Source organism: Oratosquilla oratoria, chromosome 32 (genome assembly GCF_046742065.1).
Source record: "Oratosquilla oratoria isolate Oo_2021 chromosome 32, ASM4674206v1, whole genome shotgun sequence".
NCBI classification, from domain to species: domain Eukaryota; kingdom Metazoa; phylum Arthropoda; class Malacostraca; order Stomatopoda; family Squillidae; genus Oratosquilla; species Oratosquilla oratoria.
Window position 1 is genome coordinate 45,851,893 of NC_134808.1, and position 19,427 is coordinate 45,871,319.

The 19,427-nt window shown below is 37.3% G+C and overlaps 1 protein-coding gene across 1 annotated transcript in view; it reads left to right on the top strand.

The window, feature by feature from the left end:
* Positions 1 to 8,352: 8,352 nt before the first annotated feature.
* The window catches only part of Gat (sodium- and chloride-dependent GABA transporter), a 66,333-nt gene continuing 55,258 nt past the window's right edge, over positions 8,353 to 19,427 (top strand). Inside the window, exon 1 of the mRNA XM_076172223.1 lies at positions 8,353 to 8,902. The gene's annotated coding sequence lies outside the window, so the exon portion shown is untranslated. The remainder of the gene's footprint in view (positions 8,903 to 19,427) is intronic.

The window sequence follows — 19,427 nt, forward strand, 5'->3', positions numbered from 1 at the left end:
AATGAAAAAAGAGACAAAAAAAATATGAAAAAAGAGGAGACAAAAAAAAAAAAAAAGGAAATAAAAGAAAATACTAAATGGATGGAAATATAAAAAAGAAAAGAAGAAAGAAAAAGGGAATAAGAATGAATAAAAGAAAAAAAATTGAATCAGTTTTTGTCCCGATTTTAATGTATGCTTCTGAAAGCTGGACATAAGGATTACAAAGGCGGAGCATGCCGACAGGAGACCTTTTGGTTCATATCTAGGTCGGATGCGAAAAAAATCATAATAATGAATTGATAAATAAAAACTATAGTAATGTAGATAACAAATAAAATACATAAATAAATGCATAGGTATAGTTAAATAATAAACAAACAGGTAATTAACATCAAGAGACTGGAGCAGAATTCAGTCGGCAGAAATGAAAACGTTAAGAGCACTAGTAAATAAAACCCAAAAGAGATCGAATTAGAAATGATGGAATAAGAAAAATGATTGGAGTAACATCAATTGGAAGCAAAATAGAAATTTGCACAACTGAGGTGGCTCGGGCACGTGGAGAGAATGGATGAAGAGAGAATTGCAAAGAATAGATGGAACTGGAGACCAGAAGGAAGCAGATCTAGTGGTAGACCAAAGAAAAGATTGAAAGATGGAGTTGAAGAAATCCTAGATGCAAATGGCTTAGGAAAAATAGAGGATTTGAGGGAAGAAGGAAGCTTTGAGAGGACAATCTGGAGAAGTGTGCTGGCCCGACTGACAGGTTAAAAGCTTACTTGGGAGCAGAAGTAAGAAGTAAGAAAAAAAAAAAAAAAAGGGATTAAAATAAGGAAAATAAAACAGAAAAAAAACAGAAGAAAACACCAAATGAAGGAAAAACCCAAAGTAAAGAAAAGAAGGAAAGAGAGAAAAAGAAGAAGAAAGAAGAAATAAGAGGAAGAAGAAAGTGAAGAAGAAGAAGAAGAAAAAGAATAAGCAGAAGAAAGAAGAAGAAGAAAGAAGAAAAAAGAAATAAGAGGAAGAAGAACGTGAGGAAGAAGAAGAAAAAAAATAAGCAGAAGAAAGAAGAAGAAGAAGAAGAAGAAGAAGAAGAAGAAGAAAAAGAATAAGCAGAAGAAAGAAGAAGAAGAAGAAGAAGAAGAAAAAGAATAAGCAGAAGAAAGAAGAAGAAAAAGAAGAAGAAGAACGCGAAGAAGAAGAAGAAGAAAAAAAGAATAAGGAGGAGAAAAAAAAGAAGAAGAAGAAGAAGAAGCAGAGGAATGCGAAGAAGAAGAGGAAAAAGAATAGGGAGAAGGAAAAGAAGAAGAAGAAAAGGAAGAAGAAGAAGAAGAAACAAGAAGAAAAAGAAGAAAGAATAAGAAGAAGAAGAAGAAGAAGAAGAAGAAGGAGAGGAAGAAGAAGAAGAAGAAGAAGAAAGAAGAAAGAAAAAGAAGAAGAAGAACGCGAAGAAGAAGAAAAAGAATAAGCAAAATAAAGAAAGAAGAAGAAGAAGAAGAGGAAGAAGAAGAAGAAATAGAAGAAGAGGAAGAAAAAGAAGTAGAAGAAGAAGAACACGAAGAAGAAGAAGAAGAAGAAGAAGAAGAAGAAGAAGAAAGAATAAGAATAAGAATAAGAATAAGAATAAGAATAAGAATAAAAATAAGAATAAATAGAAATAATAATGATAATAATGATAATAATAATAATAATGATAAGAAGAAGAAGAGGAAGAAGAGGAAGAAGAGGAAGAGTAAGAAGAGCAAGAAGAGCAAGAAGAGCAAGAAAAAGAGGAAGAGCAAGAAGAGGAAGAGGAAGAAGAGGAAGAAAAGGAAGACGAGGAAGAAGAGGAAGAATAAGAGGAAGAAGGAGGAGAAGAAAAAGAAAAAAGAAGAAGAAGAAGAAGAAGAAGAAGGAGATGAAGAATGAGAAGAAGAAGCAGAAGAGGAAGAAGAAGAGGAAGAAGAAGAAGAGGAAGAAGAAGAAGAGAAGAAGGAGGAGAAGAAAAAGAGAAAAAGAAGAAGAAGGAGGAGGAGAAGAAGAGAAAAAGAGGAAGAAGAGGAAGTTAGAAGAGGAAGGAGAAGAGGAAGAAGTGGAAGAAGAAGAAGAAGAAGAAGAGAAGAGAGAAGAAGAAAAGAGAGAAGAAGAGAAGAGAAGAAAGAAGAAGAGAAGAAAGAAGAAGAAGAAGGAAGAAGAAGAAGAAGAATGAGAAGAAGAAGAAGAAGAAGAAGAAGAAGAAGAAGAAGAAGAAGAGTGAAGAAAATGAAGAAGAAGAAAGTGAGAGAAGAAGAAGAAGAAGAGAAGAAAGGAAGAATGAGAAGAAGAGAAAGATGAGAAGAAGAAGAAGAAGAAGAACAAAAAGAAGAAAAAGAAGAAGAAGAAGAAGAAGAAGAAGAAGAAGAAGAAGAAGAAGAAGAAGAAGAAGAAGAAGAAGAAGAAGAAGAAGAAGGAGGAGAAGAAGAAAAAGAAGAAGATGAAAGGAAGATCGGCAATTTTGCTGACTCGGTCCCTTTGCGTGAGTCTAAGAAGAAAAAAAAAAAAAAAAAGAAGGAAAAGAAGATGAAAGGAAAATCGGCTCTAAGAAGTCTCCGCTAAACGCTTCAAAACATTGGCCGCCTTCCCGCCTATAGACTCCCAAGTCGCCGTCTAGAAAGAGTGGTCCTCTGTTCGTCCTTCAAGACATCTTGTGACGTAACTTCCTGCTCTACAGTACAGGGAAGAGCTTCGTCATGTCTTCTATTCAAGACCTCTGAGGCTTCTTAAACTAGGTTCACACTGGGCAGATTGTCGTCAACTCTTGTAAATTTGAATAGGTACAAGAAGACTTTGCTTAGAAATAAATAGATAAAGTAAAACAAAATAAATGAATAAATTCAGTCATATGTCTGATATTTGTATGGGTTTAAATTCACTTAGTTAACCTTCTCAGTATATGAGGCAAAGGTTATTTTGCATTTGAAAATTAGATAGAAAAATAAAGGTTGTCACCGAAGTCGTTTCTGATCAGACGAATTCACAAAAGTTGACGGTAATTTGCCCAGTGTGAAGCGTTCTCTCAAGTTCAGTGACGTTTTCCATAGATGTCGCTCCAAGAACAGAGGATTTTGTTCAGGTTTGGGTTTCAGTCAAACAAGACTCATGTAATGCTCCTGTGTCTGCTCGTCAGACACACACACACACACACACACACACACACACACACACACACACACACACACACACACACACACACACACACACACACACAAACACACATACACACACACACACACATACAAACACACACACACACACACACACACACACACACACACACACACACACACACACACACACACACACACACACACACACACACACACACACACACACACACACACATTCAAGAAAAAATAGATTGTTTTCATTTCACTATTTCGGTATCATAATTCATCATGATAGAGGCGCTATGAAACTGATTATAGATTACAAGTCAAAACAGTGGAGCACATTGCGTAATGTTTATATAGAAGCGAGTACTTAAGAAGAATACAGTGAAGACTTTTGGCACGCAAATCCACGAACACACATACACACACACGCACGCACGCACACACACACACACACACACACACACACACACACACACACACACACACACACACACACACACACACACACACACACACACACACACACACACACACACACACACACACACACACACACACGACTCGGTGGCACGGTTGGTAGAGTACTGGACTGCCAGCACGGTGGTGCTCGCAGTACCTGGTTCGAATCCTGCCCAAGGCCGAAATTATTTCGGTATCGCTGCGCTTCGGGTCGTTACTCCGACTCTCGTGGGCGGGGAGTTGGGTGTGTGTGTGTGTGTAAGGTTATAGCATTACCCATAGATCGGTCATACGAGCTCTGAGCTCTCTTCCAGGAGGGAAATAGCTGTCGACCACGAGTCCAACACGTGATCCAAAGACCAAGGTGAATACACACACACACACACACACACACACACACACACACACACACACACACACACACACACACACACACACACACACACACACACACACACACACACACACACGCACACACGCACCATAGATCGGTCATATACGAGCTCTGAGCTCTCTTTCGGGAGGGAAATAGCTGTCGATCACGAGTCCAACACATGATCCAAAGACCATAGTGAATCACACACACACACACACACACACACACACACACACACACACACACACACACACACACACACACACACACACACACACACACAGACACGCGCCTACTGTAGCAAATGAACAAAATGCAATAGTTTATGTTGTTGTCATTCATTAATTGCGTTATTTCAGGTCACAGTGTCTATCTTGTTCTTCCTTCTCAAGAAGAGGACGATCTCAAGGCTGACAGTCGGCCTTGAGTGCGAGATGGTGCGCCTTTTTCGACGATTTCAAGGGATCGTTTGTTGTTATAGTTTAGTCACTGTGCAATGTATCACACAACTTCGGAGCCAAGGATGAAAGGAAGTTTGTGTAAAGTTTAATATCATCGTTTCTTCGTTAACAAGGGAGGGGGGGTAGGGGGCGTCTCGGAGATGAATGAAATAGCCTGAAGGCAGACGAGGAAAGTATCAACCGGTATGGAAGGGGTTGATGGTGACCCCCCTTCTCTTCCGATGGGAGTCGCCAAGGAGATGAATGAAATCGGCTGACGACAGGCGAGATGAAATGAAAAGGATCAGCAGGTAGGGAAGGGGGCAGGGCTATTAGATAAATTCTAACAAACGCTAAAAAATAAATAAATAAAAAATAAACGATTAAATAAAAAAGGTAAATAATTAAATTAAAAAATAAATGAATAAATAAATAGACTATCAAGTAACTATCTAACAAATTAAAGAAATAAACAACCTAAATAAATAGATAAATAAATAAATAAATAAATAAATAAAAAATAGATAATTAAATTTGATGAATAGAGAAATAAATGCAAAAAACGTAATGTCGTTATGGAAAATAAAAAATCCAAATTCCTATAGACCTTAAGCCATTCTTGGAGTACTCATCTATTCAGTGCCCCACTGTCTAGATTAAAAAAAAAAAACACACAACCACATACACGACACAATCCGTTGTCCTTTAGACATACAAGATACTCGGGTCCGTATTGATCATTTTCCCCCTAAGATAACAAGGCGTGCTCTTGTACTTTTAGACTGACGCCAGACGATCTTATTTGGCTGAGTGGCACTTGTGAAGGACTGTAAGAGCCTCCTGATGTAGTCGCCTCAGTCTCCTCCTGTGAGTGGCATTGCGTCGTCTTCCGCGAAAGGATGCGGGCGGGAACTTCAAGATTTCTAATTTTCTTTATTGCACCCGTTGCCTCGGCAATTGCATCACGGACCCCTGCCTCAGATGAATAGAGTCTTCGGGTGATGCCCAGGAGAAAATTTCCGAAAAAAAAATGTCATCGTAATAATGACCTTAAGATCACTAGAACTGAATACTACTCCTTAAAAAAAAAAAAAAAAAATCGTGCTGACTACATAAGTGTGTGTGTATGTGTGTGTGTGTGTGTGTGTGTGTGTGTGTGTGTGTGTGTGTGTGTGTGTGTGTGTGCGTGTTTGTGTGTGTGATTCACCTTTTCACCTTGGTCTTCGGATCACGTGTTAGACCCGTGATCGACAGCTATTTCCCTCACGATGAGAGCTCAGAGCTTGTATGACCGATCTATGGGTAATGCTATGACCTTACACGCACCCCCACAACTCCCCGCCCACGAGAGTTGGAGTAACGACTCGAAGCGTAGCGATACTGAAATAATTTCAGCCCTGGGCAGAATTCGAACCAGGTACCGCCGGCACCGCCGTACTGACAGTCTGGGACTCTACCAACCGCGCCACCGAGTCGTGTATGTGTGTGTGTGTGTGTGTGTGTGTGTGTGTGTGTGTGTGCGCGAGCGCGCGCGTATGTGTGTGTGTTGATAGCAGTCCACATACTACCATACCCCATGTACAGATATATTCGTAACCTAATCAATCATCATTTCAAATTGCTCTTTATCTATGCATTTTACCTTGAACTATTATAACTATAACAATAAAATTAAGAATAATAACTATATTCCTATATTTTTGATACTTAGTGATTTAATTTATTGTTTATCATCATAAACACAGCTTAGTCGTAGGTTCGAATCCCACACCTCTTTCCGATTCTCAGCAGTGAGTGCTAATTACCTGCCCCATTAGTTCCCAAAGTGCATAATAAGGCACAGGTGACGGCTTCGGCCGCAGGTACACAGCGCCTCCTGGCGTAAGTTTACAAAGGATTACAAAAGCGGAGCATGCCGACAGGAGACCTTTTGGTCCATAACTAGGTCGGACGCGAAAAAAAAAACATTATAACAATGATAAATAAATAGATGAAATTATAATAATATAAATAATAATAAAGAAAATAAATAAATAAATGCATAGCTATAGTTAAACAATAAACAAACAGGTAAATAGTAAATAATAATAAATTGGCATAAAACTAATAATAGATGAAAATCAAGCATTATGTCCATCACTGGATATCCGCAGACATATAGATCAAATTACCCTTTACATTAAATCCATAACACTCATTCAAAACCTCTTACTGAATAGTAATACCATTCCTTCTAAACTTATTCTTACTTACACGAACTCGTACATTTGTTCTAAATCAACGATTTTATTCAGGCGAAAGGAATTCCAAGAAAGACAAGATATTTAGTATTCTCGCCATCATAACATATTAGCACATCAACATTGCAACTTGTCCTTCAAGGGCTACGTGGTACACACTGTATCACAGGACACAGAACAGACTTTCTGTGAGGCAGTCAGAGTAAAACACAGTCTGTGGACTGTATGTAGGACCATTTCCACTTTTATAGCGTGGTTAACGAATGGAATAGACTTAGTATCCGTGTAGTGGGCGCCGAAACTATTGGTTGTTTGAAGAGAAGGTTATTTAGCTTTATGGATGGGAACGATAGGTGGTGGTTATGAACATAGAACTGTCTAATGTAGTCCCTATGGTCTCCTGCAGTCTCCTACATTCTTATGTTCTTATGCAAGGTGCTTGTTTATTGTTATTATTATTATCATTATTTTGGGAGGGAAGGTGAAATCTTCCTCTTTATTAAATTGTAAATTGTGCGTTGCATATTGTGCATTATATATCATACTCATGTCCAGAGAAATGTAAGTGTATATGTATGTGTATGTGTTTATGTGTATGTATGTGTATGTGTATATGTGTATGTGTATGTGTATGTGTATGTGTATGTGTATGTGTATGTGTATGTGTATGTGTATGTGTATATGTATATATGTATATGTATATGTATATGTATATGTGTATGTACATGTATATGTATATGTATACTGTATGTATGTGTATGTGTATATGTATATGTATATATATATGTATATGTATATGTATATGTATATGTATATGTATATGTATATGTATATATGTATATGTATATCTATGTGTATATGTATATGCATATGTATATGTATATGTATATGTATATGTATATGTATATCTATGTGTATATGTATATGCATATGTATACATACACATGCTAATAAGAACACGGGTACGTGTGTTCACTTATGCAAAGTAGACCACTTGGAAAAAGAAACTGACGAAGAAGAGCGCTTTCGTATATTACATCCAGTACAAGATGTAATATGCGAAAGCGCTCTGTTTCGTTAGTTTCTTTTTTCCAAGTGGTCTACTTTGCATAAGTGAACACACGTACCCGTGTTCTTATTAGCATGTGTATGTATACGTATATATGTGTATGTATATGTATATGTATATTTATATGTGTATATATATGTATATGTATATGTATATATATATGTATATGTATATGTATATGTATATGTATATGTATATGCATATGTATATGTATGTCTATATGGATATCTATATATGTGTATATATGTATGCGTATTCGTATATGTTTGCGTATTCGTGTGTGTATACATACACAGAATAGTTCCTCCGTTCTAACTTTAGTGCACAGTACTTTGGCCTTTTTTGATCCGTGAGAGAAGTGGAGGACCCTCCTTCTGATCAGTGTCCACTGTTATGTCTCCTTCTTTGATAACCTCCCCCATCTTCCTCTTGTAAGTGGCCACCGAGATTGTCACACTTACTCGGCCACTCTGCCTTTCCATTTCCGCCCTTCCTCTTCCTCTTCCTCCTCCTCCTCCTCCTCCTCCTCCATGACGCGTCATACCTACTGATGATGAGACGAGCGTGGTCTGCACTGACCATGCGCAGGAAATTGCCTTGTTTCTCTTCGTGGGCTTTCGTTGTCAGAAGCCTTGGGCACACCAGGGTCTATCGCAAGCCTTACCCTGTTTTCCTCCTTTGCCCCCGTCGCTCCGTCCGACGCTCTGATTGGTCCAACGGGAAGTGAAGAACGAGCTGATTGGTCGCCGGCGCCCCCGGGTCCATTGGAGCAAGGGGGAAGGGTCAGGTCCTCTATCCAGTCTGGGTTGGTGAGTCCTGAGGATAGGGTGTTGTAGATCACTCGCCCTCTACGGGAGCTGACGCCGCGAGCCCCTTGTCCACTATTCCTTCTGCTACTCCCGCTGCCGCTGGTGGGGGTGCCGTTGCCTCTCTCTCTCTCGCGTGGCCGTTCTCGCTCAGAAGAAGTGGGACTTGAAGCTGCAGCCCCCGCAGTTGTCGTCCTCTGTGCATCGAGAGCTGACCGATCAGTCGTTTTCTCCCTTGTTTGTCCAGTGATACACACTTGGGAGGAGGAAAGGATTTTTAACGTTTCGTGGTTCAGTGAAGACACAGGTAGACTCGTGTTTACGTTCGTAACCTCGTGTGACCTCGCGGCGACTTGACCACCTTCGCCTGGAGGACGACATCTCACCCTCGAACAACAGGTAGATATTGTTTCTGGAGGTTGAGCTTCCCAGCATGCCCTGTGCGCGCGCGTGCGCGGTAATGCGCGGGTGCCCGCTTTCCAAAATTCTAAGCAAATTCTCATTCACTGTTTCCATATATTTTTTACCTGTTTCTGGTATTTCCATTCTTGATATGTTTGATTATCTATTTTTTTTTGGTACGTTATAGAAAAACGAAAGAAAAAAATCTTGGTTTGTAGCAGTTTATGTAACCGAAGTGCTGTGGTTAAGTAAGTGTTCAAAGTAGTGCTCAATCGATGTGCACCAAAAAAAAAAATTTCGAAAAAAAAAAAAAATATCGAAGTGCCAGAAGGGGTACCAAATGGACTGGCCATGTCAAAAAAAAAAAAAAAAAAAAAAGGGTGATGTTAACTCGATATTTAGATTCTATCATACATTGAACTTCACTAGAGCTTCTATTTTTGTAGACAACTTTACGCGTTCTGATGTAAAAAAAATAGAAATACGATCGCCATTGGTCTCACTAACTTTATTCAATTGACGAACATCGTAGTTTGTTAATCTCTTTCCCTGTTTTTCAAGTGTAACAAACTATAACTCGTTAGATTTTTTTTATTTTTTTATTTCTATGACTCGCTGAACTCCCCCGTTTATTAAGTTAGCTATTTCTTATCTAACAGTCTCTTTAAGACTTCTCCGCTTAGTGAGTGCGTTGTTAGATTTTTATATCTATTACTCTTATTATTAGATCTAACAGTGTATAGCTCGTTACATTTTCAATGTAATCGTCTATAGTTTAATCTCTCTCGTTTAACCGCCTATAACTTGTTAAAATACTCCATTGTTTAGTCTATGGATAGGTAAGGTTTCACTTATGATAATATAAAACATGTTAATTTTATCCTCTAATAATTCTATAACTCGTATAATGGTCTATAGCTTGTTAATTTTCATATTTAGTAGTCTATAATTTGTTCAAACCTCACGTCTAAACTCTATAGCTCGTTAATTTTTTTCTGTAGTAATCTATATCTGTAATAATTTATTTTTTCTTCTAATAATGTATAACTCGTGTAATAGTTTATAGCTCGTTAAGTTTTCATATCTAATAGTCTATGATTTGTTCAGATCTCACGTCTAAAGTCTATAGATCGTTAAGCTTCTCTTTGCAATAAATTGCAATAATCTATATATGTAATAATCTACAGAAAGACAGAGGGGTAAGGAGCCCATGATTAAAGCCCTATGCGCTTTGGGAACTACTGGGGCTAGTAAAAGTTACTAATAGTTAATAGCTTGTTCAGTCTTCCTCGTCTAGTCTATAAATTGAGTTAATTCTGACGCGTTGCGATGTATGTCTTGTTAGGCTCTTGTTATACTTTCCTGCGCGTATGTAAGTGAGAAGCCTACGCCAGGAATCGCTGAGTGGCTGCGGCCGAAGCCGTCACCTTTACCCTATTATGCACTTGGTCTGTCGGGGCAGGTAGTAGATAGTCACTGTTGGGAATCTGAGAGGAATGCGGGATGCGAACCCACATTCCGATTACCCGTGTAATAGTCTATAGACAGTTAAGTTCTCACCCGTAATAATCCAGAAATGATTAAAATGAATGAACAAGTTACAGCGTCGCTACTTACGGGCGAGGGTCGAGGTGACGGGAGTTCGAACTCTGCCGCCAGCGGGTTGGACCAAGGGCATGGTTGATTAAATTCCACGCTAAAAAGTCATTTGTAAGGTGCACCGTTCTGGCCTCCTGATAAGGGGAGTTCTCGACGCTAAACCAATTTAGTAATTAAGTTTTTATATATTCATAGGCTATAGCTTGTTAACTTATACCTTGTAATTTGCAAACTATTTTCCATATAGTCAATAGCTTGTTAAGTTTTATGATATAAATCACTACTGTCCAGTGATGTCATACGAATGGCTGGCTATTATGATTTGTAATTTGGAGATCCGAGTTCGATTCTGGTAGGATCAGAAAGACATTAATAATAGTTCAGCTTTCTTACGTAAGCGTTCGAAACTCACCGAGAATCCCCGTGTACAAATCGAGGGGAGGTTAAACTACACTCCACAACAACAACCACCCTTATGGGGTACTGTTTACGTCAAGTTTGCGTAGAGACTCTAGTGAAACCCCTACGGACCCGAGGTGCGTAGAATTCTGTTATTAATGGAACCTATTTTCCTTAAATATCTCTTTGACCATCTCTATGACTTCACTTCTTGCTCGGATAGAAGCACTGGTTATTGGAAAAGAAATACGAAATATCGGTGGTATTCTTAAAAAGAAATATTTCCTTATATAAATTTTGTATAAATCCTTGGAAGGGAAAGATTTATACAAGGAAATATCTTTTCAAGGATACCACCATATGAATCTTACAATGGTATTCTTAAAAAAATCTTTCCTTATATAAATCTTTCCCTTCCAAGGATTTATATAAGGAAAGATTTTTTTAAGAATACCACCGTGAGAATCTTACGGTGGTATTCTTAAAAAAATTCTTTCCTTATATAAATCTTTCCCTTCCAAGGATTTACATAAGATTTATATAAAGGAAAGATTTTTTTAAGAATACATACGTAAGCCTTCCATGTTAGTCGGTGGTTAGTTAACCTTCATCAGCTTAAAGCTAGTTACACCTAACTAGCTCTCGTGTATTAATCTATGGTTTCCTAATCTTCAAGTGTAAGTCTGTTAACCATGATGATTATTCTTATCGAAACTTTAAAGGCTTTATTCTTGTTGACGACTGATGATTTGATTAAGCTGAGAGGAACTTCTAGATGTAATTAGAGAACGTTTAACTGAGGGAAGTAATTTTTTTATTTTATGCTGGCTAATATTTCACGATTTTTTTCTAGTTGCGGGAAACTGCTAGGAACGAATGAGATAATTTATACATAAGATCAAACAATTGTAAATTATATCAGATCCCCTCTCCCCAGCCCCTTCGGAGTTCAAAATTTAGTTAAAAAAAAAAAAAAAAAAAAAAAAAAAAAAAAAAAAAAAAAAGTCGCCTGGATCAGCCATAACTAAATATATAAATCTAAACACAGAATAACCTCTTTGTAAGTGTCAGGCCAAATGAATTTATCAATAAAATGAATAAAAGAGAAAATAAATAGATTAATGAAAAGTAAACGGTAATAAAGATAAAAAAAAAAAAAAAAAAAAAAAAAAAAAATATATATATATATATATATATATATATATATATATATATATACACACACATATATATTACAGTAGCACATTCTGTGCCGAAGGACTTTTGTAATTTTATTCTGGTTAACCTTAGACGATTCTATTAGGTTCTTCGGTATCCCTTCGGTTAACCTCTTCAGACTGCCGCCAGGTGATTTTAATCAACGCGAAATATCCAAGTCAATTTACATTTCCTTTCGTTACCGTACCTCACTGTATGGATGTCCGCAACAAACGCCAGACGATTTTATTACATAGGATAAGGGCGGTCTTCACACTCGTGGGGTCCCGGTCCGTCAAGGCTTAGTTCAGGTAGGGTTTTTTCTGATGCTTAGTATATGAACATAAGAATGAAGGAGATCGCAAGAGACCATAGGGCCTACACTAGGCAGTGCCACGGTGATGGGAAAGCTTGTGGGGACTAACCATGTAGTGATCACTGAAACAATTGGTTGTTATAGGAGAAGATTAACTTTATGGATAGAAACGATAGGTGATAAGAGACATGGAACTACCTACTGTAGGCCTTATGGTCTCTTGCAGTCTCCCCCAGTCATATGTACTTATGTTCTTACTCCGGGCTGTTTCATGCATCTACGCGTATGACCTCCCCCCGCCCCCGCTTACATAGTGGTCCTTTCTCCACATGTATAAACCCCCCTTGCTTACCCAGTGGTCCTTTCTCGATCACCGCAGTTGCCGTCTGACGATTTCAGGACCAGATGTGGGGTCCTCCGCTCAGCAGCGAAGGGGCTAATTGCGGCATTTCCGGTGTCAAACGGTGCCCCTCACTCCCCTCCTCTCCCCACTCCTTCCTCCCCCCTCTCCCCCTCTGGTAGCAAAGGAGCTTAATTTGCTGACTGAGCTCATACGCCACGAGGAGCTTAACGACGATAGCCTCTGAGGTATTCTGAGACTGTATCGTTTTTTAAGGGATGTTTATCTTATTCTCTATTGGGCCATGGAAGGTTGGACACATTATGAAATATCACAGATTCAGGGATAGATCAGTCTGGAAGTTGAAATACGAGTACGTGTGATCGCTTATATACACGATAAAGGTCTAGTCAGTGGATACTATGTATCTATATACTAAGATTCTCTTCCACCTTATAGGGGGATAGCCAAGTCAAAGACACGGAACTACTCTCAATCCATCACACAGTTACTTCCCTCTCTTAGCTCCTTTTGGATAAAGGGTCATCCTTGTCTCTTGCCCATTGGCCTAGTCAGAAGCGATGTAGCGAGGCATAGCACGTCGACAGTAGAGCCAGCCGGTTCATTGACATGGCGACCCTCTTCCTAGTACCCTCATGCGAGAATTAAAGAGGATGAGTAGAAGTTCATTTGGGTTGATGTTGAAACGTTTTGTCATGTGATGATAAGCGCGCTGACTACTGGTATGGCGTAGATCGTGTTCCGCATAACGTAGACCACTAATTTGCTCTCGAAGTCCGAGCAAGTAGAGCAGAGGTGACGATCTTGATTGTAGCCAAACTTCTCTTGAAGAGAAACTTGTTCTCTTCTCCCAGAAGCTTATATGTGTTCTTGGACTCGACTACAATCCCCATAACCCTGTATGGGGTATAAACGAGATACATTTTAGGCAGTTAATACATTAGAGGACACTAGCGTCCCTTCCCCCCTACGGACCAGAGGCACACATTATTGATCTATGACTGGAGACTTGTTTGAATAATGATTTTCTTTCTAGTATTTTTCCTTTCTGGTACTGACCTAAATATCTCCTTCATAGTTCCGCATCTTCAGCGCGATATTCAAAGACAGAAACGCTTGATATCAGTCAGTGACAAAAAAAAAAAAAAAAGACCCAAGAATTAATTCGTCTTACCACTAAGCCATTTTGTTCAACTGAAGAAACCCACCTAATTTCTTTATCGAAAAGCTTCAAGTTCTTCATAACAAATATTCGAATAGCATAATGGAATGGCCAATACACATACAGAGAAAAGACCTTTTCCCCCCATATAAGAGGGGTAGCCAATATACATATACCAAAAGACCTTTCCCCCTTATATAAGCGTGTGGCCACTAACATCCCACGATCATAAGCCCATCCCCTCCAAGTTCTAAGAAAGGCCAACATACCTAACCACCACGCAGGGCGGGTAAGCCTATACGCTCTGGCTTTGTCCATCAATCAATCATGGCTTTATTTCAGCTGAATCACAATGGCAAAAGCCGACAAGACTGTGAGAATAAATACCTTGTGAGATCGAAACCTTTATTGGTACTACGTTTCGCATGTTACAGTTTTTTCAAGTACCTTGAAAAAGCTGTAACAAGCGAAACGTAGTACCAATAAAGGTTTCGATCTCACAAGGTGTTTATTCTTTATTTTAGTTCTATCCAGGCGATTTCAGTCAGTTCGAGAGTGTCTCATGTGGCAGGGGCTTCCAGCGTAACAAAGGCAAGGATCTACTTTGAATTTTTTAATATAATTCACAAAACGAGCGGAACGAAGACTAAGCCATTACTGTATCTTACTAACCAACTAACTAACTAACTAACGGAATAACTGGCTAGCTAGCTAGCAAATTAACTGAATAACTAACCAACCAACTAACTAACTAACGGACTAACTGGCTGGCTAGATAACTAACAAATTAACGAAATAACTAACCGCTTAACTAACTAACTAACCAGTAAACCAACTAACTGATTAACTAACCAACCAACCAACCAACTAGCTAACGGAATAACTGGCTACATAGCTAACTAGCAAATTAAATAACGGACTAACTGCTAGGTAGATAACTAAAAAACCAACTAAATAACTAACCAATTAACTAACTAAATAACTGAGTAACCAAATAAGTAGCTAACTAGCTATCCAACCAACTAACTAACCGACTAACTAACTAACTAACCAAGTAACTAACCAACTAACTAACTAACTAACTAACTAACTAACTAACTAACTAACTAACTGACTGACTGACAGACTGACTGACTGACAGCATAACTAGTTGACTAACTAGCTAACCAACTAACCAATTAGCTAACTAACTAATTGACTCTCTAACTAATTGACCAACTCCCTACCTACTCACCTACCTACCTACCTAACTAAATGTGCAGCTAATTAACCATCCAACTAACTGACCGACCGACTGATTAACGAGCTAACTAACTAAATGAATTACTAGTTAACCAACGAACTAACTAGCTAAATAATTAACTAATTAAAGAATTACCTAATTAATCAAGTATTTAACCAAACTACCAGCTGTGAAGCAAACTTACTTTCCAAATAAGCATATCAAATAACTAGGCAAGTAACTAACCAAGTATAACAACCAACTAGGCAATTAGCTAACTAGCTCGCTAAATGAAGGACTAGATAACTTGGTAGCTGAGTATCTGACTGGATAACTTAACAACAGCTGAATGTCTAAATAAATAACAGATAATCTAACTAACTAATTTGATAACTAACTGACTAACCCTGGAACTAGTTCATTCCTTCCGTACCGGTTGGTACTTTCCCCTTTATTTTTACTGCCGTCAGGTGATTTTATTAATCTCCATAGTGGTGCTCGATAGCAAAGGGAGTTATGCAGTGTCGCATTGTATAGCTTTTGTCAATGTAATCGGCAAGCGATTTTATTACAAGGTCATGTCACCATAGTCCATTCCTAACCAGAATAGAGATGAATCAAATTACCCGACGGCAACCAGAATAAAGACTAAAAGGAAACCATACAACCCATGAATACCAGGGAGCCACCTTTGCCCTATGTACTGGGAGAGCCAGGTCAAAATGGTAGTCCCCAGTGGAGAATAGAACAGGCAGTCTATCTATTTATATATTTATCTATATCTATCTATATCTATTTATCTATCTATCTGTCCATCTATCTATCTATCCATCTATACACCAAGGGCATCTTTCCATTTGTAAGGGAGGAAGATAGCCACTCCCCCCCCCATTCCACTCCCATCCATTCCACTCCCACCCATTCCACTCCCACCCATTCCACTCCCACCCATTCCACTCCCACCCATTCCACTCCCACCCATTCCACTCCCATCCACCACCCACTTCCTTCCCTCTCCACTTAGCTCCTCTTGGATGAAGGGTCACCAGAAGCCGCGCAGTAAGACACAGTACATCCACATCAAGGTCATCCGCTTTATTCAGGTTGATAAAATCACCTTTCTTTAGCCAGAAGCGAATGCATAAAGAGCCCTGGGGTGCGTTGATAGGCCGTGACGTAATCGGCCAGGCGAGTTCGGCGGACTTCGAGTTGCTGAGTTCGTGGGATCTCGAGGAACTGTCTGACGAAGTGGGCGAATTGGTTTCTGAAGGGCGAGGGCCGAAGGGGTGAGGGGGATAGGGGGGTTGGATGGGACGGAGGAGGGGGATGAAGGGAGGGTGGGAGGAGGTAGAAGAATAGAGAAAGAGGAGAAGAGGAATAAGAGAGGAATAGGAGGAAGAGGAGGGAGGAGGAGGAGTATAAGGAGGAGGTAGAGGAAGAGGACGGGGAATAGGTGGAAGAAGAGTGGAAGAGGAGAGAAAAGATGGAGGAAGAGGAGGAGGAGGAGGGAGGAGAGGCAGGAGCATAAGGAGGAGGTAGAGGAAGAAGACGGGGAATAGGTGGAAGAAAAGGAGTGGGAGGAGGAGAAGGAAATAAAGAGGAGGAGAAGAGGTAGAAAAGGAGGAGGGGAAGAAGAAAACGAGGAATAGGAGGATGTGGAGGAGAGAAGGTGCAGGAAGAGAAGAGGAGAAAAGAAGTAAGGGAAGAGAAGGGGAAGGAGGAGGTGAAGGGGAGGGGATGAGATGGAGGAGGAGAATGGGGGATGGAGAAAAAATAGGAGGAGGAGGAGGAGTATAAGGGGGGAGAAGAGGGGGAAAAGGAGGAGGAACAAGAGGAAATATATAAGGAACAGGTGGAGGAAAGGGAAGAGGAGGAGGAGTATAAGGAACAGGTAAAGAGGAGGGAAGGGTAGGAGGAGGAAAAGGAGGAGAAATATAAGGAACGGATGGAAGGGAGGGAAAGAGGAGGAAGAGGAGGAGGAGGAGGAGGAGTCACCACCCGTCGGGGTTTTATTTATCTTGTTGAGGTTTGTTACAGGAATAAATCCCACTCATGCTTTTCATCTCTCTTCATACGTAGAAGGATGGCCAAAATACACACACACACACACACACACACACACACACACACACACACACACACACACACACACACACACACACACACACACACACACACACATATATATATATATATATGCAAAGTAGACCACTTGGAAAAGAAACTAACGAAGCGGAGCGCTTTCGTATATTACATTTTCAGTGCACTGAAAATGTAATATACGAAAGCGCTCTGCTTCGTTAGTTTCTTTTCCCAAGTGATCTACTTTGCATAAGTGAACACACATATCCGTGTTATTATTAATATATATATATATATATGTATATATATACATATATATATATGAATATATATAAATATATATATATATATATTTATATATATATATATATATATATATATATATATTTACATACACTGAATGGTTCCCCACCTAACAGATTTACATCTTTTTAGCCACATTTTTTCACTTTAATTCCATGCCATAACAGTCGAGACTAACGAGGAGCTCAATAGAAGCATATATATGTAAACTGATACGTGGTCAAGCAAAGGACTCAGCTCAGATGTAACAAATGACAAGGACTTAACCCATTGCGCTACCTTCTGATATGTATATATATATGTATAGATATGTATATATATATATATGTATATATATATATATAATATATATATATATCCTTTTCTGCTATCGGCAGACGATTTTATTCAGGTGAAGGAAATCCCTTTTACGTTTGGGGATTGAGTCCCATTGCCGTTAACTTAGAGATCATTCTTGTATATTTTCTATAACTGCTGTCTAAAGTTTCTTATATTTATTATTTTTACGCCTAATAACTGTCATTATTAGTCATTATAAATATTCCTATAGTTACTATTATCATTACCGTTACTATTATTATCATTTTTATCACGATTATTGTTATTTTTATCGTTATTATTATTGTTACTATTATCATTATAATTATCATTATTATAATCATTATCATAATTACTAATACTATTATTTTTATTATTATTATTATTAATAATAATAAATGATAATAATAATGATAATAATGATAATAATAATGATAATAATAGTGATAATAATTAATGATAATAATTATAATAATAACAATAATTATAATAATGATAATTATGATAATAAAAGTAACAGCAATAATGATGATAATAATAATAATAATAATAATTAATAATTAATAATATCATTATTATTGTTGCTGATTATTACTTTTATTATTGTTATAAAAATTATTATCAAAATCATTATTGTTATTATCATTATTGTTATTATTATCGTTATCATCATTATTATTGTTAGTTATTATCATTATTATCATTATTATTGTTATTGTTATTATCATTATTATTATCATTATTATTATTATCATTATTATTATCATTACTACTAATATAATTAAAATTTATCTATCATTTTCATTATAATTATCAATATCATCATCATTATCATTATTACCATCATGATTATCATCATCAATATCATTATCATTATTATAATTAGCATTACCATTATCATTATTATCGTCATTATTATCATTAGCATTACCATTATTATCATTAGCACTATCATCATTATCACTAGCATTACCATTATCATCATTATCATCATTATTATTATCATTATTATTATTATTGTGAATATTATTATTATTGTTAGCATTCCTATTATCGTTATTGTAATAGTTATTGTCATTATTAATATAATTTCTATTATTATTGGTATCATTACTATAATTATTATCATTACAATTATTATTACTATTATTACTGATATTACCATTATCACTATTACTATTATTACTATTATTACTATTACTATTACTATCATTACTATTACTATCATTACTATTACTATCATTACTATTGCTATTATTACTATTGCTATTATTACTATTATTATTATCATTGTTATTATTATTATCATTATTATTATTATTATCATTACTATTATCATCATTACTATTATCATCATTACTATTATTATCACTTTTTATTATTTTTGTTATTATTATTTATATTATTATTATTTATATTATTATTATTATTATTATTATTATTATTATTATTATTATTATTATTATTATTATTATTATTATTATTATTTATATTATTATTATTTATATTATTATTATTTATATTATTATTGTTTATAGTATTATTATTTATATTATTATTGTT